Source organism: Phyllobates terribilis, unplaced genomic scaffold, assembly GCF_046119375.1.
Source record: "Phyllobates terribilis strain yellow unplaced genomic scaffold, ASM4611937v1 Scaffold_7__3_contigs__length_470593459, whole genome shotgun sequence".
Classification (NCBI taxonomy): domain Eukaryota; kingdom Metazoa; phylum Chordata; class Amphibia; order Anura; family Dendrobatidae; genus Phyllobates; species Phyllobates terribilis.
The window spans coordinates 25,997,523-26,019,207 of NW_027362767.1; the positions used below are offsets into that span (position 1 = coordinate 25,997,523).

At 47.4% G+C, this 21,685-nt stretch overlaps 1 protein-coding gene across 2 annotated transcripts in view; it reads right to left on the reverse strand.

Annotated features, from left to right (window-relative positions):
• Window positions 1-21,685, reverse strand: part of LOC141153488 (alpha-1-antitrypsin-like protein GS55-MS) — a 368,375-nt gene that overhangs the window by 23,102 nt on the left and 323,588 nt on the right. Inside the window, exon 1 of one of the 2 annotated variants that reach the window (XM_073638322.1) lies at window positions 9,031-9,188. The exons of the other annotated variant lie outside the window; for it this stretch is intronic. The gene's annotated coding sequence lies outside the window, so the exon portion shown is untranslated. Of the gene's footprint in view, window positions 1-9,030; window positions 9,189-21,685 lie in introns of those variants that run through there. 2 annotated transcript variants of the gene reach the window in all.

Below are 21,685 nucleotides of genomic sequence, written 5' to 3' on the forward strand. Positions count from 1 at the left end.
AAAAGAGCATTTCCTCCTAGCCATGAGAAAGCTAAGAGGTTGAATTTCACCATCTGCAAGATATTGGCTACAGAAATGCTGCCTTTCCGCCCGGTGGACACAGAGGATTTTCGAGACCTTATGTCCGTCGCAGTGCCCCAGTACCAGATGCCCAGTCGGCACTACTTCTCAAAGAAAGGTGTGCCTGCGCTCCACCAGCATGTCGCACACAACATCACCGCTTCTTTGAGAAACTCTGTGTGTGACAGGGTGCATTTCACCACAGACACTTGGACGAGTAGGCATGGACAGGGGCGTTACATGTCGCTGACTGGGCACTGGGTAATTATGGTGACAGCAGGACAAGGGGCTGCTGTCCAAGTCTTGCTGTCCCCACGAGTTGTGCGTCAATCCTCTTTATGTCAAAGTTCCTCCACTGCTTCTGCCTCCTCAACCTCCTCTCGGTCTTCCACCTGCACCCAAAGCCTGTCTGGTCATGCCACAAGCTTTCTAACTGCGCAGAAGGGATCCTGCACACCTCCTTACTATGCTGGCAGTAGGGCTCAACGTCATCAGGCGGTTTTTACATTGAAATGTCTGGGAAATGTGAGTCACACAGCTGAGGAGTTGTGGTCAGCTCTGGAGAACCAATTTCATGAATGGTTGTCTCCACTGGACCTGAAACCAGGGAAGGCCGTGTGCGACAATGCTGCAAACCTGGGTGCGGCCCTTCGCCGGGGCAATGTCACACACGTGCCTTGTATGGCTCACGTGTTGAACCTGGTTGTCCAGCAATTTTTAGCCCACTATCCCAGACTAGATGGCCTTCTGCAGAGGGCACGGTCGCTGTGTGCTCATTTTCGCCGTTCGCATCCCGCAGCTCAGCGACTTACATCTCTACAGAAGTCGTTGGGCCTGCCACTTCACCGGCTAAAATGCGATGTGCCTACCCGGTGGAATTCAACTCTGCACATGTTGCAGCGACTGTGGCAGCACCGACAAGCCCTGGTGCAATACGTTCTGACGTATAGCCTGGGCCAACGAGATTCAGAGGTGGGGCAAATCACGCTGGAGGAGTGGTCTCAGATCAGGGACCTATGCATCCTTCTGCACAGTTTTGAAATGGCGACGAAGATGTTTAGTGCTGACGATGCCATTATCAGCATGACTATTCCGGTGATTTACATGCTGGAGCACATGTTAAACAGAATTCGGAGTCAGGTGGTGGCACAAGAGGAGGTGGAGGAAGTAGAGGAGGAGGAGTTGTATGCCGAAGGGCTAACATCTGCAAGGTCCAGACGGTCGGCAGCACCAAGGCGGCAGGCATGTGAGGGTGGGGGAGATGATTTTACCAGGGCGCATGGTAGCAGCCAAACTAGTGAGGAAGGTGCAGGAGCCCAGGAAGAAGTGGAGGACGAACTGATGGAAGACTCATCAGATGAGGGAGACCTTGATCACATTTCTGTTGTGCGAGGTTGGGGGGAGAGGACAGAGGAAGGAAGCATGATTGTTACCTCGCCACCAACACAACAGGGACTTGGTGCTCTTGGATGCGCAACACACATGAGTGCCTTCTTGCTGCACTACCTGCAACATGACCCTCGAATTGTGAGAATTAGAAATAATCCTGACTACTGGGTTGCCACACTGTTAGATCCCCGGTACAAAAGTAAATTTGCAGAAATTATTCCTGCCATAGAAAGGGATGCACGCATGCAGGAGTATCAGCAGAGACTGTTGCAGAATCTTACATGTGCTTTTCCACAAAATACTAGTGGTGCACGTAGTGAATCTCACAGTTCCAACTTGCCAACCGTGGGACCGTCAAGTGTTCAGCACTCAAACCGTAACAGAACCACAGTATCTGCTGGTAACATCAATTTTGCGGAATCATTTCACCACTTTTTTAGCCCATCCTTTGCAAGGCCACAGGAGACAAGAAGTCTGACACATAGTCAACGCCTAGAGACGATGGTACAGGAGTATCTCCAAGTAAACATTGAAGCCACGACTGTGTCACTGGACCCTTGCTCTTTTTGGGCTTCCAATCTGGATAAATGGCCGGAGCTAGCCACTTACGCCTTGGAGATCTTGTCATGCCCCGCAGCCAGCGTTCTGTCTGAATGTGTGTTCAGCGCTGCTGGTGGTGTGCTGACAGATAAGCGCACGCAGCTCTCCACTGATAATGTAGACAGACTCACGTTCATAAAGATGAACAAATCATGGATCCGAAACGACTTTCCTACCCCTGTGTCATCCTGGGGAGAGTAAAAGCTTGATGATTGGTTAAAATCACCCTACCAACCGTTTTAAGCTTTCAAATTACTAATCATGTTTATCTGTATCTTGACTGGAAAATAATTTGGGCTTTGCAGCAGTGTGCAGCACTGATCCTATTAGGCCATCTATACTAAAGCTTCACCAGATTTAAAATTAAAAATAATTTTTAGCTGCATCTAGCCCGGAAAATAATTTTGGGGCTCCGAGATGCGCAAGACACATAAGTGCCTTCTTGCTGCACTACCTGCAGCATGACCCTCATATTGTCAGAATTCGAAGTAATCATGACTACTGGGTTGCCACACTCTTAGATCCCCCAAACTTTTCGATCAACCTTTTCATTTTAATAAAGACCAAAAAAATGGTCATTTTTGAAATTATAAGCATTAGCAGGTTGTTAGAAACTGAAATCAAACAGTTTTCAACTCAAAACTTTATTCTAGGTGATGTTACATTTTCACATAGGACCCCTTGTTCGAAAGGAGCTTCTGAACTCTCTCGTCCATTGAATTTGTCAGGTTTTGGATGGTTTCTGCTTCAATTGTTTTGCATGAGGACAGAATACCCTCCCAGAGCTGTTGCTTAGATGTGAACTGCCTCCCGCCATCATAGACACTCCTTTTAATGATGCTCCAAAGGTTCTGAATGGGGTAGAGGTCAGGGGAGCATGGGGGTCACACCATAAGTTTGTCCCCTTTTATGCCCATATCAGCCAGAGATGCAGATGTTTTATGTGCAGCATGAGATGGTGCATTATCATGCAGAAAAATGATCTTGCTGTGAAATACACGGTTCTTCTTCTTGAACCATGGCAGGAAGTGCTGTTTGAGAAAATCCACATACATTATGGAGTTCATCTTTAGCGCCTTCAGGGATCCTAAAGGGGCCGACAATCTCTCTCCCCATGATTCCAGCCCAAAACATTACTCCACCTCCTCCTTGTTGGCGCTGTAGCCGTGTTTGCGTGGGGTGTCCATCAACCAGCCATCCTCCACTCCATCCATCTGGACCATCGAGCGCTGCACGGCACTCATCCGTGAACAAAACTGTTTTGAAATCAGTCTTCATGTAATGTTTGGCCCACTGGAGCCGTTTCTGCTTGTGTGAAGTGGATAGAGGAGGTCGACAGGATGGCGTATGCACAGCTGCAAACCTCTGAAGGACCCTGCATCTTGTTGTTCGGGGGACGTTGGAGGCACAAGCAGCTTCAAAAACTTGTCTGCTGCTATGACAAGGCTTTTTTGCCGCTGCTCTTTCAACCTGACGTAATTGCCTGTAGGAAAGAGTCCTCAATTTGCCCTTATCAGCACGCACACGTGTGTACTGTGAATCAGCTACATACTTCTTGATTGCCAAGACACTTCATCCTGATCATCGCACAATGTTGATTGTAGTCATGCCTTGACCTAAACACTCCACAATTTGTTGCTTCTCAGCAGCCGACACATCCTTTTTCTTTCCCATTTTTGCAGAAAATGTAGGCTGCTTAATAATGTGAGAGAGCCTTCTTAAGTAGTCTTGCCTTTCATTGGACACACCTGCCAAACTAATTAGCACAGGTGTCTGCAATTGCTTACAGTGATATAAAGAGCCCTGACACACATCACCATCAATGAGTTTAACTGACAAACAAACAAATTCTTCCCTTATCACTCCTAAACACTTTTTGCATAATAATTTGGAACGCAGTGTACATGTGCTTTTCCACAAAACACCAGCGGTTCACGTAGTGAATCTTACAGTTCTAACTTGCCAACCGTGGTCTGTATGGAGTTGTTCAATAAAGGGCCCAAAATTAAGATAACATAGATGGGAGAGGTCTCTATGAATAGGAATTCCTAAGTATTTGATACCCTGTGAGGGACAGCCAAAGGGAAAGTTGGACTGGATGGAATCCTATATGGATTTGGGGAGGGAGACATCGAGGGCCTCAGACTTCGCTGCATTGATTTTAAAATTTGACCATGTAACAAAGTGATCTATTTCAGCCATAACAGCATGGATGGATATATGTGATTGAGTGATATATACTAGGACATCATCAGCAAATAGAGAGTACTTGTACTCGGTGCCTCCCACCTCAATCCACCTAATATTGGGGTTATGGCGAATTGATGAGAGCAGGTGCTCCGTCACTAGGATGTATAAGAGAGGGGACAGAGGACATCCCTGCCTTGTCCCATTGGTGATTGAGAAAGGTGATGAAAATGTTCTAACGCACCCCCTGGGCCTTGGGACACCCGGAGCCGGACCCTTTTTGGTGGATGCTGGTGGTTGTAGTCTTCGTGGCGGTGACCCGGTTCCGTGGCTCAGGGCGGTCAAACCAGTGGCGTAACTATTTATGTGGTTTTGATGTTTAAATGTACGACTACTCCACCCGTGGATTGCGGTCAGAGTGAACCGCCGCTACAGGGCAGACCGCTGAGGCTGGTGTTGTGGGTGCAGCAGAGCGTAGCATAACTCCCCACGGGAGGAGTATAGCCTCAGGGCAGTGTATGCGGAGGATGGGGGTGATGGTGCAGGGCAGCAGCAGTAACGACACGGAGTCAGTGATGCAGTTCAGGGCCTTTACTCACAGTTCTTATTATCCAGACCACGTCTGCAGGTAACGGCTGCCCACGTCGTACTGTGCTCACCAGGTGAGGGGCTCAGACAACTCCCAGATAACTTTGGAGCACTTCACAGGACCCCCTTTGTGTGTCCTTTGTCTGGCCTTTCTTACCAACACTTCTGTCCGGCTGCCTCGGGCCTCCTCTTGGTAAACTTGGCGCCAGTTTCCCTGACCCTATGTGGTGCCTTCCTAGCGGGTGTAGCGAGGGGCTGCGCCACATAAAATGTCAGAGCCTCCGGTTTCTAGCTGAGGGTCGTTTCCTGCCTCCACTAGTTCGGGGACCGGTCTCCCCCTTTGGCCTGACCCCTCCACGCAGGTGGATTCGGGCGTGCGGTGGCGACTCGCCCGTCTGCACCCCTGGGATCCCTTCATTCCTCGTTCCTGGAGCCTTCTCCGCTCCTCTTCCTTCCTTCTCCCTCTTCCAGGCCTGGGCCTCTGTTACTAGGCCCGCCTCCGGAGCAGAGCTCATGCAGAGCCCCTGCTCCCTGCCACTTCTGCTCAGACTTCTCTGCACTGAACTAAGATGGTGCCCACCTTTTATACTCCCTTCTCAATGCACCCAGGAACTGCTTCCTCCCTGCTCCTGCACTACCGGGTTCCCCTTCCTCAGTGTTCCCTCCCCCCACTCCAGCCAGGGACAGGGACTGTCGTGCCCATCTCAGGGGCATATTGGTCGCCCTGCCCCACGGCAATGTGGTGTAATGCATGCAGGTGTTGGGTCCTGATCCACACTCCATCCTTACCTGAGAGTGAGATATCACACCTCTGGGTGAGGTGCAATACGTCTGTAGCAACCGAGCCCTCAGGGTGCTACAGTTCCATTTATCTTCAGCCTAGGTGACGTATTGCGATACAGGGCCGTGATTTTGGCTATAAAAGGGTCCCCTAGACCCCTATCCCAAGCTTTTTAAGAGAATCATATATGGCGTGCCAGGAGACTCTATGGAATGCTTTCTCAGCATCCAACGAGAGTGTCTAATTACAAATTTTTAACTGCATCTAGCCCAGGAAATACTTTGTGCCTAGTAGCAGTGTCTGCTAGTCAGCGGATTATCCCGGCTGTTAAGCAAGCTACACCACCTGTAGTTTAGACACTTAATTTTTTCAAAGGAAATGCTTCAGGACCATGGGATACTTAGTGAAGAGCATCAGGAGGCACCCCAAGGCATAGGGGCTGGGACTGGCAGTAGGATGCCTTGCGGTGGACAGCCGAGCTCGATCCTTATAAAAGCTTTTTAACTGCAGCAGCTTTAGTGGACGCTACTGGAGCTGGAATTACGCGGCTGCTGGCATGAGACTTGCCCTCCAATAGATCCTTGTAAATGGATTTAAAGTGCATTCATTCAAATTAGAGAGACAATTTAAATTAAAAAGCTTAGAGCTGCCTCCACCACAGGGGGGCTCGCTCGACCCACCAGCGGACAGGCACCAGTATTGGGAGAGGGGGGCTGGCCATCAGGGTTCACCGCGGCTCTGGCACAAACCCGGCGACACGGAGGTGGCACGGGCAGGAGCGGACTGGCCGTGTCGGCTTCTCACTTTTTGGATTTTAGAAGGGCATGACATGCCTATATCTGTGTCTCCCCCTCCTTTTACTCCTCCACCTCTTTTATTTTCGCATGACTATATGTACTTGTCACTTTTCCATGTGTTAGTTGTGTCTTCTGAGCAGTTTGTCAGCTTTTGGACACCTTTGAAGGTGTTTTCTATGTGTTTCTATGTGTTTTTGTTTGCCTGCCATTGGTTTTAACGGTGTTCGAAGGTGTTCGACGAACAGTTCGACGAACAGTTCGGCGAACACACGGGTGTTCGACGAACCGAACCGAACTCGAACACTACGAGGGTGGCTCAACACTAGTCTAAAGTAACATTTTTGTGAAAAAAGTTAAATGTTAATTTTTTTCTTCCACATTCCAAAAATTCCTGTGGATCAACTGAAGGGTTAATAAAATTCTTGAATGTGGTTTTGAGCACCTTGAGGGGTGCAGTTTTTAGAATGGTGTCACTTTGTTGTATTTTCTGTCATAAAGACCCCTCAAAGTGACTTCAAATATGATGTGGTTCCTAAAAAAATGGTTTTGTATATTTTGTTGGAAAACTTAGAAATCGCTGGTCAACTTTTAACCCTTATAGCTCCCTAATAATAAAAAAAAAAATTTGGTTCCAAAATTGTGCTGATGTAAAGTAGACATATGGTAAATGTTATTTATTAACTATTTCGTGTGACATATCTCTCTGAATTAAGGGGGTAAAAATTAAAATTTTGAAAATTGCAAAATTTTCAAAATTTTCACCAAATTTCCGTTTTTTTCAAAAATAAACGCAAGTGATATCGAAGAAATTTTAACACAATCATGAAGTAAAATATGTCATGTAAAAAGAATCTCAGAATCAGTGAGATCCGTTGAAGCGTTCAAGAGTAATTACCTCATCAATTGACAGTGGTTAGAATTGTAAAAATTGGCCTGGTCATTAACGTGCAAACCACCTTGGGTTGTAAAGGGGTTAAGTTTTAATGACTGAATGGAATTGCACCATATTATATTGTTACATTTTATAATTGTTTTCTTGTTTTCTGCTTGTACACATGTGGCATTTTGTATCAATGTGATTGTTCACTTCTCTGTTCATTTTTCACAAACAAAATAATAAAGAATATATAAAAAAATACCAATGTGGATAAGAAATACCAAGGAGAAAATATCTGGAAGAAGATCAGCTCACTAAAACACAGAGAACAAAAGTGAGGTAAGGTCCAAGAAGAAACAATACAAAGAGAAGGCAAAAGATTCAGCAGCAGAGAGGAAAGACAACAGCAACTTCTCAAAGTAGAGAGAAGATTAGAAAGAAGAAAATGGGAGAAAAGGAGAAAGAGGTTAAGATGAAAGACAATAAGCAGGAGGATAAATAGAAAAGAAAATAGGAATAGGAGAGAAAGTCAAGAAGAAGGAGAATTGGGGAATGCAAGATAAAGGAAGAGAAAAATAAAAGAAGAACTGGAGGTAAGGAAGAATAAGAGCAATGAGATGGATGAGAAGTAGAAGAAAAGTAGAAGGCGTTAATTTAAGTAAAAAAGGAAAAGGTCAGAGAGCTAAGAAGAATAATGAGAAGTAAAAGAATATGGAAGATGAAGGACAAAATGGACAAAGAAAAGGAAATAAGAAGGAGAAGAGAAGAGGAAAATTACAATTAGAACAAGGGGAGAAAATGGAAGATGAAATGGAGAACGAGAAAGGAAAAGAGATGTAGAAGAAGGACAACAAGCAGGAATATAAGAAGAGATGAAAATTAAAAATAGAAGAAGGAAAAGAAGAGGAAGAAATGGACAAAGAAAAAGAAGAACAGTTGGAAGAGGAATGAAAAAGAAGAGAAGAAGACGAAGAAAAATAGAAAAAGAGGTAGAGAAAGGAAAGAATTAAAGAAAACATGGCGGAAGATAAGACAAAAATACAAAATATGAAACTGGGAAGAGCAATGAGGAGAAGAATAAGAAGGAGGAAATGGAAAGGACAAATAAAAGGAAATAAAGGAGAAAAATGAACAAGAAAAAGAGGAAAAAGGAAATATGCAATAGAGAAAATGAACATAAAGGAGGGCAGGAAAAAAGGAAAAATAAAAATCGGTAAAGAAGGAAAAGAATGAAAAGTAGAAGGAAACACAAAGTAGATGAAAAGTAAGAGGAGAATAAGTGACAAAAAAGAAAAACAAGAAGGAGAAGGATATAAAGAGAAGAGGAAATTCAGGATTAGGAGATGAATCAGACACAAAGAAGAATAAAGAAAAGAGAAGTAGAAATAGAAAATAAGGTTAATAGGTTGGAAAAGAAAGTGGAGGAGTGCGATGTTCTGCCAATAATAGCTATTCTTATGTCGGCGTAAAACGTCTGATCATTATGTTTGTTTGTCAAGTGATCGCAGACATGTTTACAGGGGCCAATAGTTGGGAATGAGCATTGGTAAGATTATCGCAGAGTCTCTCCATTAGTCTCAAATATGCTTTCTGTTTTATCAGAGCCTCAGGACGCTGTCCTTTATCGCTCGCATACTTTACACTTAAGCTTTGCTTGTTTAGATAAAATACAAGAAGTCAGCACGAGGAGAGATTATTTGAATTATAGCATGGACAGAAGACTAGGTAGAAATTATAGATGTAATACTCACCAGCAGCTTGTGGAGCTCTCCGGGCTGAGTGGAGTTATAAAGCCACCTCTCCCTGTATATATATATATATATATGAATATTTACTCTTGTACTTGTGTAATGCTGAAATTCTTCCAATTAGATTGCAGCAACCTTTGTCCTGTATCCTTGATTAAACTCATTAAACAGTGATGCAAGAAAATCAGGTTACGCTGCAGGCCAGCTCTGCCCAAAACTGTGGGGTGGAAAAATTACAAAATCCTTAAACAGTGTCTTCTGCTTTATGTGACTGTTCAGAATAAGCTGTCATGTGTGAATAAGGAATAACACTACCTCTGCTCATTAAATCACTTGAGTTCTGCAGTTTTAACCAGTTTCCCAGGCTCTATCCAAAATTTTCAGCTGTCTTTTAGCTAGTAGGAGCGGACTAGATGCTATAATATCTCTCATGTATCCTAAACCCAGACATGAGGGATTCCTGCTATTCTGTCACTATGTAGCGCATGCTCAGAAGCATGGAGGATATTATAAGCAGGTTCAGACTGGCCCACCAGGAAATCGGTGGATCCCCCGATGGGCCCTGACTTCGACACTCTCTCTCTTCTCAGTCTGCAGCACATACACTGGATACCCGGTTTAAGCTCCGCCGCTCCCCACCCATCAGAAGAGGAGAGAAAAACTGAGCATATATGTGACACCCCAGGGGTCTGGTTGTCACAGTGATAGAGATATTACGTCTGAGAGCAGGTGGGAGGTCCTTTGGTCAGGGATCCTGTGCATGCTACACCTCCTGCCCAGCCTTGGGAGGGGAAGAACTTCCCCTGTATAAACCCGGGGCTGAGGCAGGGTTAGTGAGTCCAGGAAGAGTAGAGACAAGAGCAGCATAGGAAGCAGCAGAGTCACAAGGAGTCAGGGGCTGGCAGCTAAAGAGCTCGCCCTGACTAAGAAGATTCTTTACCGGACCCGGAGTCCGAGGCTGTGGGGACTAACTTCTACCCAGCAGCAGAATCCGTCAGGCAGGGGATTTCAGGTCCCCTGGCCCAGAAGCCCGAAGGCCCGGTCACACGCGTGGGACCAGCACCGCCATCGTGGAGCGGAAGCCATTAGAAGGCCCCGAGTCACCGGCCATACGGGTGAGCACCACACGGTACACTCAGGGACGTGGGCTACTTACATCAGCTTCTAGCAAGGTAGCCAGAAGAGTACAGTCAGCTTGGGAGGCCTACAACTACGCCTGGCCAGGGGAGATCCCATCTGCTCAAGGACTGACCAGGCCCCGTTCGCTAGCAAGTACTCCGGGAGGGTCTATCGTTGTTACCAGTAAAGACCCTGAACGCTACCATACCGTCTCTGAGGGGTTCCTGCTACCCCCATCATCCACGTCGGCTGCCCTGAGGCCATACCCCTCCCGTTGGGGGTTATACTATCACGCTGCACCATACTTCCACCGGCCTCAGCGGTCTGCCCTGCAGCAGCAGCCCCCTGGCTGCATTCAACGGGTGGCGTAGTCATCAACCATTTTCTACCGCTAACAGACTGCCGTCCAGTTTGACTCCCTGGGCACGGACCGGGTCACCGCCACGAGACTACAACCCTAAACAGATCCGGCTCCGGGTAAGCTCCCGCGTGCGCAACGCAGCGCGACACAGGCCCAGGGGCGCGTCATATACACAAATGCACGTATATACACTATATAATGAAGTACAGTGTATATGTCTGCATTTATGTGAATGTGTATATGTGTGACATTTTTAGTGATAGTCAGACATTAAAAAGCGTATATGCTTTAGCTAAAATCACATTTACCTTTTAAAAAAATAACTGGTATTTTTATATTCAGAATAAATTAATATATCTATAATGCTTATAGCAAGAATGAAATGGTAAAAAAATGACCACCTCCCCACGCCCCCAGAAGTTAATAAAAGTAAACCACTAAAAGGGTTGTTCAATTTCAAAAATTACTCCATAAGCTCAAGGGTATAATAAAATACAAAAAAACTGAGGTTTTACTCTCTTTATTTTTGCTGATTGGCTGTAGCTGTGAAGTTGTGTCTGCAGCGCTGTAGTCAATCACTGAACTCAGCATCTGATGTAGACGTCTCAAGCCACTGAGCTCGGTGATTGTCATGCCCCATGATTTGGGAATTTTACAGACTGTTTTGCACTTCATTCAGTTGCTATATATTGCTGTTTCATTGCATTGCATTTGCTTTCCTTAGATGTTTGTCCTTTCTCTCTCCCTGTCTCCCTCTGATGTGGCTGTGATGTAACTAACCCCTCCCTTCTTCCCCATGTTCTTTCCTTATTCTCCATCTTAACCAATATAGAAGCTGATGTGCTTACACCCTGTATCTAAAAAAGGTCCTGTTACCTGCTGCTGCATGCACTTCAACAAGTATTCTTCAAGAAATATAAATCTTCTTCTGAATCTTCACCAACGTGCCATCCTGCAGTCATGTTAAACTATCTGAGGACATCGCTCTCGTGAGTAAAGTGAAAAAGAGACAGCCTAGAAATGGTGTCTCACAGCTCCCTATAGTTGCAACTCAGCAATGGAGTCAGACTAGTAAAAAGACCTTCCCAGATTCATCTGTAAAACCAGCCACAGCTTCTATAAAGCTACAGAACATACAGCAGAGCATCTGCTTTCAGCATATAAGAGACCATACAGTGTTCCTTCTCCCTATGAATTACTATGGCGGAGGGGAAGACTGCACGCTCTCTACCAGATCCATTGTTAGACGAAGAATTTATAGAGCTTGAAACACCATCCAGTGAGAAGGCTAAACGTCCTACAAAACCTACATGGAAAGTTAGAGAGCTTGATCCACCATCCAGTGAGAAGGCTAAACATCCTACAAAACCTACATGGAAAGTTAGAGAGAACTTTGAATCAACTAAACATGAGCTTTCTTGTGTTATAGCAGATTTATGGAAAAATACTGCTGAGTTACATTAATAGCCTCTCTCATCCTGCTTCTCTCTAACTACCACTAGAGGGAGCCCTTGCACAACTGTCTTCAGATTACACTGGTCAACAAATTTTAACTTTTTTTCTGTTTCCTGTTTTAAAATGTGTTGCCTTTATGTATTTTGAGGCTCTGATTTCAGAAATGTAATCAGAATTTCTGGACCACCACCACGCCCCTTGTGCTGCCTCTTCTTCTTACGACCCACAGCCACTGCTTATTGGTAAGACCATCATTGGACTAACTAGCCTGTTTATGTAAATTGCTGATGGACGCTCCTGATACATTTATACTGGCATTTGTTATATGATGGTGATTATTCCTATTCCCTTTATAAGTGTGCTGCACTTTATATTTACATCTTTTGCAGCTTATTTTGATACTTCTTATTAGGGTTCTATCCCTTTTTGGGCTGTGGAGGATTTGGTTGCACTTTGATGCTGTCAGTTGCTGGTGTTTGTTTGTCTACATGAAATTTTTCGTATTTAATAAATAAAATATGTACAGTTAGGTCCATATATATTTGGACAGAGACAACATTTTTCTAATTTTGGTTCTAGACATTACCACAATGAATTTTAAACAAAACAATTCAGATGCAGTTGAAGTTCAGACTTTCAGATTTCATTTGAGGGTATCCACATTAAAATTGAATGAAGGGTTTAGGAGTTTCAGCTCCTTAACATGTGCCACACTGTTTTTAAAGGGACCAAAAGTAATTGGACAATTGACTCCAAGGCTATTTCATGGACACGTGTGGGCAATCCCTTTGCTATGTCATTCTCAAGCAGATAAAAGGCCTGGAGTTGATTTGAGGTGTGGTGCTTGCATTTGGAAGGTTTTGCTGTGAAGTAAACATGCGGTCAAAGGAGCTCTCCATGCAGGTGAAGTAAGCCATCCTTAAACTGCAAAAACAGAAAAAACCCATCCGAGAAATTGCTACAATATTAGGAGTGGCAAAATCTACAGTTTGGTACATCCTGAGAAAGAAAGAAAGCACTGGTGAACTCATCAATGCAAAAAGACCTGGGCACCCACAGAAGACAACAGTGGTGTTAGAACTCTCCTGTTAGGTTTTTTCTATCTTGCTGGTCACATGACCTTTTTTGCCTATTTAATCCTACTCCGCCTTCCTGGCCTTGCTGGACTTCATTGTAATTTCTACTCTTAAGCTAGCCTGGTGCTTAGTTACCTTTCTCAGTCAGTTTTGCTAGGTCTTCGGACCTTTATGTTCTATGTTGTGTGTTTGTCTTTTACTGCTACAATTTCTGCTAGGAGGTGTCCAACTTTATCCCAGTCCCTAGTTCTTGTAGGGATCCCTCCCTTGCATCTATAGGTCTTCGTACAGACTAGCCGAGGACTTTAGCGGGTCTGATCGCAGGATCAGGTTCCCCGTTACATCGTAGGGATCTAGCTTAGTTCTATTGTAGGGACAGATCTCCTTTCTTTCCTTAGTGCTTGTAGCAGATCTTAACAGTAAGTCCAGCCCAAAAATATCTCTAAGGAAAGACCTCCAGTTTCCATCATGGTGTCGGTTCAGGATTTGGCTCAACGCCTGCAGGGACTCTCTCTGCAGGTGGCCGAGCTCCAACAACACCTGAGTAGCTGTTCTGGAGCACATTTTGTGGAGCCAAAGGTACGTTTGCCTGATTTATTTTTTGGTGATCAACAAGAATTTTTTTCCTTTAAAAATGCTTGTTTGTTGTATTTTCGTTTGAGACCCAGATCCTCTGGTGATGAATCATAGCGCATAGGGTTCATAATGTTACTTTTGCGCAAAGAACCTCAGGGATGGGCCTTTTCTCTCCAACCTAGTGATCCATGCTTTAGATCAGTGGATAGTTTTGTTTCTGCTTTAGGTTTGTTGTATGATGATCCTGATCGTGTCTCATCAGCTGAGACTGAATTGAGACGTTTGAGGCAGGGATCAGGTAATGTGGAAAAATATTGTTCTCACTTCCGTCAGTGGTCTGCCCAGATGGGGTGGAATGATTCCGCTTTGAAAATTTGTTTCTTGCGGGGCTAGGTGAAATGGTTAAGAATTTGCTGATTGCTTATCCCACACCTGGAAACTTGCAGGAGGCAATGCAATTAGCTATACGGGAGGACAGGAGACTGCGTGCAAGGGTTAATGAGTAGTGTTGAGCGAGCACTAAAATGCTCGGGTGCTCGAAGTTCGGGCCGAGCTCGCCGAGATACTCGGGTGCTCGACCCGAGCAACGAGCCCAATGTTAGTCTATGGGAGACTCGAGCATTTTTGCGGTGGCACCCCCGGCAGTCTTTTAAAAGCTTAACAAGTGCCCAAAACGATAGTGACAGTGCTCAAATGACATGGGGACAGCATGGGGATCACCCCAGAAAGCATTTCTGTCCCCCAGGTCACTGCTGTCAACAACGTGGTCAGAGGTATTAAGCCACTTTTACAGGCTCACAATAAAACGAAAGTGAAACTTTTTTCCTGTGAAATATGTTAAGGAACATCCTTTCCAGGGAAAAGACTTGTGTATAAGTTAAAATAAATGACCAAAAACAAAAATACTCCTCCACACCTTCGGCTATGTTCACAAGTAGCATTTTTTATGCGTTTTTGCACTTTTGTATTGCTTTCAACTATGACAAATGCATTCACCGGGAAATGTAATTTTAACATTTTACAACCTTATCTTGCCATGTGCTGTGTGACACATGCATAAAGTGCTGAAAAGACATGGGAACAGCATGGGGAAGACCCCTGGAAGCATCTCTGACTCCCAGGTTACTGTCTAAAAGTGTGCCCATCATAAGTGATCCTTGCCGCATCAGAAGATGCAGACTTGCAACTATCCCCATGCAAGTTCTAGTCCCAGGGCAGTGTTCAATTGTACCTCCCCCATTCCTTGCAATACAAGCGCAAGTATGCAGCCTGCCACCCACCCACCCCCAGGCTGCAATACCATACTGCTTGCTTGCTTGAACTTGAAATTGGGCCTTTTAGGCATGTGGAGGCGGAATCTGGCCACCACGTCATGGCTGTGTTGGCGGCCTGGAATCCATACTCAGTCCCCAGCCGCCCGGCGGCCGGGTGTCCATACTCAGTCCCCAGCCGCCCCGTGGCCGAGTGTCCACACAGTCCCCGGCCGCCTGGGGGCAGTCGGGTGTCCATAAACGGTCCCCAGCCGCCCCCATTTCTCCTTGGAACATCCCCCCACACACTTTTCTTAGCCCGGCCTGCTTTAGGCAGCATTGGACGAGCCCACCAGAGAACCAGACTCCTCCGGTGGGCTCTGACTTCTCCATCGGTGGAGTTGAGAGTGCCAAGGTGAGGAGCATGATGATGATGACAGAAGTTAGCATCTGCTATGTTTTCTTTTAATGCAAGTGTAAGTGTGCAGCCTGCCACCCACCCACCCCCAGACTGCAATTCCATACTGCTAGCTTGCACTTGAAATGGGGCCTTTTAGTTTAGAGGAGGCCGAAGCTGGCCACTACCTCATGGCTGCTTCAGCAGCGAGGTATCCATACTCAGTCCCCAGCCGCCCCTATTTGTCCTGGTGTGCCTTATACATAAGATTAAGCGCGTATACCAAAACATTACCTGTGCCCTCCCCAGTGCATTTAGTGGGAAGGAGAGCCTATTCCGCTGTAGTGTGTGCATGCTAAACCCCTGTTCATGGTACATGCGAAGATGCCTCCCACCTTGCACCTGTCGTTGCAGACTTGCAACTATCCCCATTCAAGTCCTTGTCCCAGGGCAGTGTTCAATTGTACCTCTCACATTCCTTGCAATGCAAGCGCAAGTATGCAGCCTGCCACCCACCCACCCCCAGGCTGCAATACCATACTGCTTGCTTGCTTGCACTTTAAATTGGGCCTTTTAGGCATGTGGAGGCGGAATCTGGCCACCACACCATGGCTGTGTCGGCGGCCTGGTATCCATACTCAGTCCCCAGCCACCTGGTGGCCGGGTGTCCCCGCTTGCTCCCCAGCCTCCAGGGGGTGGCCGGGTGTCCATACTCGGTCCCCAGCCACCCCTATTTGTACCGGTAACCTTTCCCACACTTTTCTTAGCCTGGCCTGCTTTAGGGCAGCATTGGCCGAGCCCACCGGATTATCAGACTCCTCCGGTGGGCCCTGGCTTCTCCATCAGGGGAGTTGAGAGTGCCAAGGTGAGGAGCATGATGAGGTTGATAGATGTTAGCATCTGCTTTGTTTTGTTGTAATGCAAGCGCATGTATGTAGTAACGGCTAGGAATGAGGTGGTCAGCGTTTTGGCGCATATCCTACCTCCTCCGAGGATTGCTGGATGTTTTCCTGCTACTATCCAAGTTCTATGACTCCCGTTAAAACAAAGCTTCAGGTGATAAATGATGGATGAGGTAGTGGCAAAGGAGAAAGAGCAGGAGGAACAGGGACCATTCACATCAATATCAGGCCAGTCAACCAGATATGTCTTGTAGGATATGTTTCTGTAACAAAAGGAGCGGTTCGGCTACACAGTTATAGGGCATACAGTGAGTGCAATGCCTACCAAAAATTTCGAGGCACTCCAATGCCCCTTTGAAATGACATGGAGGTCAGAGGGAGTAAACTAAACCTTTTTTTCCATTTATAGCAACTGGGTCTCCTGTGCACTGTTGGCCTAAGCAGTGAATGGAAGGCTTTCCAAAAATTATGAGGTACTGCAATGCCCCTTACAAGAGCCATGTGTGGCACCCCAGGGGTCTGGTCACCACAGTAATAGAGAATACGTCGGAGAGCAAGTGGGAGGTTTCCTGGTCAGGATCCCTTAAACATGCAACATCCTCCTGCCCTCCTGCCCCTGCCTGGGAGGGGAGAATTCTGCCCTTATAAACTGGATCTGGGGTGGGGTTGAGTGAGTCAGAGAACAGTCAGAGTCAGAGTGAGAGCAAGGGAAAGTAACAGCAAGGAGCTCTGTAGGAGCTTGGAGCTAAAGACGAGGGGCTGGAAGCTGAGCAGAGCTCGCCCTGGCAGAAGACAATAGGAACCGGACACAGGAGTCCGAAGCTGTGAGGACTTATATATCCAGCAGCAGAAACCAGCCGGCAGGGGATTTCAGGTCCTCTGGCCATAGAAGCCCGGAGGCTCAGTCACAAGCAAGGGACCAGCACCGCCGTCATGGAGCGGAGGCTAACAAAAGGCCCCAAGTCACCAGCTATACGGTTGAGCACTACACGGTACACTCAGGGATGTGGGCTACTTCTACCCGCTTACAGCAAGGTAGCCAGGAAGAGTGGAGACAGACAGGGAGGCCTACAACTCCACCTGGCCAGGGGAACTCCTGCTTGCTCACAGACTGACCAGGCCTCTTATGCTAGCCAGTACTCCTGGGAGGGTCTACCTTATAATCATCAGTAAAGACCCTGAACTGCACTGCAAAGACTCTGAGTCATTCCTGCTGCGCTCGTGTACCATCACCCCCATCATCCACACTCACTGCCCTGAGGCTATACTCCTCCCGAGGGGAGTTATCCCATTTTATGCTGCGCACACAACACCAGCCTCAGCGGTCTGCCTCGCAGCGGTGGTACTCCCTGACCGCATTCCACGGGTGACGCAGTCGGACAGTTAACCTCAAAACCTAAGAAAGATTGCCACTGGTTTGACCAGCCTGAGCCACGGGACTGGGTCACCGCCATGGAGACTACAGACCCCAGAGACCCTGCACCGGGTATCCCACACATGTGTACACACGGCCCAGGGGGCGCGTCACTTGCAGTACAGCATATTACAAACATAAGTCCCATTATTGGGGATTGGGTGTCCCATAGTATTTGCTTATGCCTTGCAAGCAAAAGCTGCCAAAAATTAGGACGGAGCAACTTGCAATGCCCCTTACAAGAGCCATGCATATTACAAACATAAGTCCCATTATTGGGGAGTGGGTCTCCCGTAGTATTTGCTTATGCTTTCCCAGCAAAAGCTGCCAAAAATTAGGACGGAGCAACTTGCAATGCGCCTTACAAGAGCCATGCAGTACAGCATATTACAAACATAAGTCCCATTATTGGGGAGTGGGTCTCCCATAGTATTTGCTTATGCTTTCCCAGCAAAAGCTGCCAAAAATTAGGACGCAGCAACTTGCAATGCCCCTTACAAGAGCCATGCAGTACAGCATATTACAAACATGAGTCCCATTATTGGGGAGTGGGTCTCCCATAGTATTTGCTTCTGCTTTCCCAGCAAAAGCTGCCAAAAATTAGGACGGAGCAACTTGCAATGCCCCTTACAAGAGCCATGCAGTACAGCATATTACAAACATAAGTCCCATTATTGGGGAGTGGGTGTCCCATGGTATTTGCTTATGCTTTCCCAGCAAAAACTGCCAAAAATTAGGACGGAGGAACTTGCAATGCTGGCACCCTGGTGGTATAGTGGTGGTGGAGGCTGAGGATAAGGAGAAGAAGATTAAACAGCCGAAACGAGGAAGCCTATAACCATGTGTGGGTGTGAAGCGGTGCATGTGAATACACCTCCTGAAATAACACAGTGGATTTGACTTTATGTTACTCTGCTGTCATTTGGTGGTGATGAGAAGTCTGGCCCAATCCAACCCTTGTTCATTTTGATAAGGGTCAGCTTGTCAGCATTGTCAGTTGACAGGCGAGTGCGCTTATCAGTTATAATTCCCCCAGCGGCACTAAAAACACGCTCCGATAACATGCTAGCGGCAGGGCAGGCCAGGACCTCCAAGGCGTACAGAGCAAGTTCATTCCAAGTGTCCAGCTTGGATACCCAATAATTAAAAGGCACAGAGGAATCACGGAGGATGCTGGTACGATCGGCAAGGTACTCCCTCACCATCTTTTGAAACTTTCCACTCCTTGTGAGAGTACCCCGCGCCTCAGGGCCTGTATGCTGGGCGGGTGTCAGAAAACTGTCCCAGAATGTTGACAGTGTTCCCCTGCCTCTGCTGGATTGGAGTTGCATCTCTCTCGCCTGTACACCTTGGTTGGGCAACGAACTGTGACCTCTGCCGCTAGCGTGTTCAGATGGGAATTTTTTTAAGAGTTCTGCAGCAAGGGTCTTCTGGTATTGCCCCATTTTTGTAGACCTCTCCACCTCAGGAATAAGAGAGTGAAAGTTCTCCTTGTAGCGGGGGTCTACAAATGTCACCAACCAGTAATGACTGTCACCCAACATTTTGACAACGCGAGGGTCACGGTTAAGGCAGCGTAACATAAAGTCAGCCATGCGTGCCAGACTGGTAACGGGCAAGATTTCCGTGTCCTCACCAAAATCACGACTGACCATGCTCTCCTCCTCCTCCTCTTCCTCTTTCTCCTCCCCCCTGTCGACAGGCCACCCACGCTGAACCGATGGTATGACACTTGTACAGGTACTACCGTCTACAACGCATGATAGCAGCTCGTGTTCTTCCTCCTCCTCCTCCTCCTCCTCTCCCTCATTGTCTCCCAATGCACGTTGGGATGAGATGAGGCTGGGCTGTGTGTAATCGCCCGCTACGGCTTCTTGATCCATATCATCATACTCTGGCTGCAATGCCTCCTCTTTAATTCTCTGCAGAGAGCGTTGCAAAAGACAGACAAGTGGGATGCTGACACTAATGATGGCGTCATCGCCACTCACCATCTTGGTGGCCTCCTCAAAGTTTGTCAGGATGGTACATATGTCAGACATCCAGGTCCACTCCTGAGGTCTTATGTGTGGAGTCTGACCTGAATATCGATGGCCTTGTTGCAGCTGGTACTCCACAACTGCTCTCTTCTGCTCACAAATCCTTTGCAACATGTGGAGGGTAGAGTTTCAATGTGTGGGGACATCACACACCAGTCGGTGTGCCGGAAGCTGCAAACGCTGCTGCAACACAGCAAGGGCGGCGGAAGCTGTAGCCGACTTGCGAAAATGAGCTGACAGGCGGCGTACTTTCACGAGCAGATCTGGCAACTTGGGGTACGATTTAAGAAACCGCTGAACCACGAGGTTAAGCACATGAGCCAGGCATGGTACGTGTGTGATCTCACCTCGCCTCAGAGCCGCCACCAGTTTACGGCCATTGTCACACACGACCATGCCGGGATGTAGGTTCAGCGGTCTCAGCCACAGATCTGCCTGCTCTTTCACAGCTGTCCACAACTCACAAGCAGTGTGAGGTTTATCACCTAAGCTTATGAGTTTCAGCACAGCCTGTTGCCGCTTGGCGGAGGCAGTACTGCAATGCTTCCAGCTTGTAACTGATGTGGTGATATCTGAGATGGAGGCTGAACATGAGGAGGAGGAGGAGGAGGAGGATGAGCAGGAGCTGTACACTGTGGGGGCAACTCTGACTGACATAGGGCCCGCAATCCTCGGTGTGGGGAGGATGTGTTCCGTCCAAAGGTCCGACTGGGTCCCGGCTTCCACTATGTTTACCCAGTGTGCCGTCAGAGAGATGTACCGTCCCTGGCCACAAGCACTTGTCCACGTGTCCGTTGTCAGGTGGACTCTCCCAGTAACTGCGTTGTTGAGGGCACGGCAGATGCTTTGGGACATGTGCTTGTGTAGAGCGGGGATGGCACACCAGGCAAAATAGTGTCGGCTGAGGACCGAGTACCGAGGGACGGCCACCGCCATAAGATTGCGGAAGGATTCCGTCTCCACCAGCCTAAAAGGCAGCATTTCCAATGCAAGCAGTCGTGAAATGTGCGAATTTAGGACTGTGGCATGTGGGGCATTAGCTGCAAATTTCCGTTGATGCTGTTTCTTGAGAAACTGCCATAACAAGTGAAGACTGAGAGGAGGGGGCATCTTTACATGCAGTATGGACAGGGGATTGCCTTGCACACACAACAGGGGGTTCTATTGCACGCACAACAGTGGAAGAAGCAGTGGTGACACCCGCTGACACTGTTCGTGGACCCTGGGTTTCGCCCCACAAAGTCAGGTGCTTTGCTGCCATGTGCCTGATCATGCTGGTGGTGGTCAGGCTGGTAGTTTTGTCACCCCTGCTGATGCTGGCATGGCAGGTTGAACATATGGCCTTTTTGGGGATATCAGCAGAGTCTTTAAAAAAATTCCAGACTCTGGAAGACCTACCGGTTGTACTGGCAACGTCCCTCGTGTTGGTGTTACGGGGAATGGTTGCCTGCCTTCTGTCTGCGGCCACCACACTGCTTCTTCCTGCCTGATGCGGTACTCTGCCTCCCTCCCCCTGTGTGCTGCTGGCCTCACTCTGCATGTCCTCCTTCCACGTTGGGTCAGTTACTAGATCATCCACCACCTCCTCCTCTTCCACTTGCGCACCACGATCCTCCTCCTCACTTCCTGGCAATTGTGTCTCGTCATCGTCCACCTCTTGTGACAGATTGCCAACGTCGACTTCCTGTGGCCATGGCAGTTCAAATATTTGGGCATCGCAACATGGGATCTCCTCTTCCACCACTTCAAGCGTATCAGGCGAGGGGCCCAAATATGGAAATGGACAAGTGAACAGCTCTTCAGAGTGTCCAAGTGTGGGATCACTTGCTGTCTGACGACACTCGGCATGGTGGGATGAAGGAGCATCAGGGTGAGGAGGAGTATGCGGCCGAGACTCACGGCTACTAAGAGTTGACCGTGTGGAAGACAGACCGGAGGGGGTGGTGCCCAGGTAACTGGAAGTATTGTCAGCTATCCAATTAATAACCTGTTCACACTGATCAGTTCTCAATACTGGTGTTGTTCTGTGCTTCCCTAGAAATTCGGTCACGAAGTGGGAGCGAGAAGAT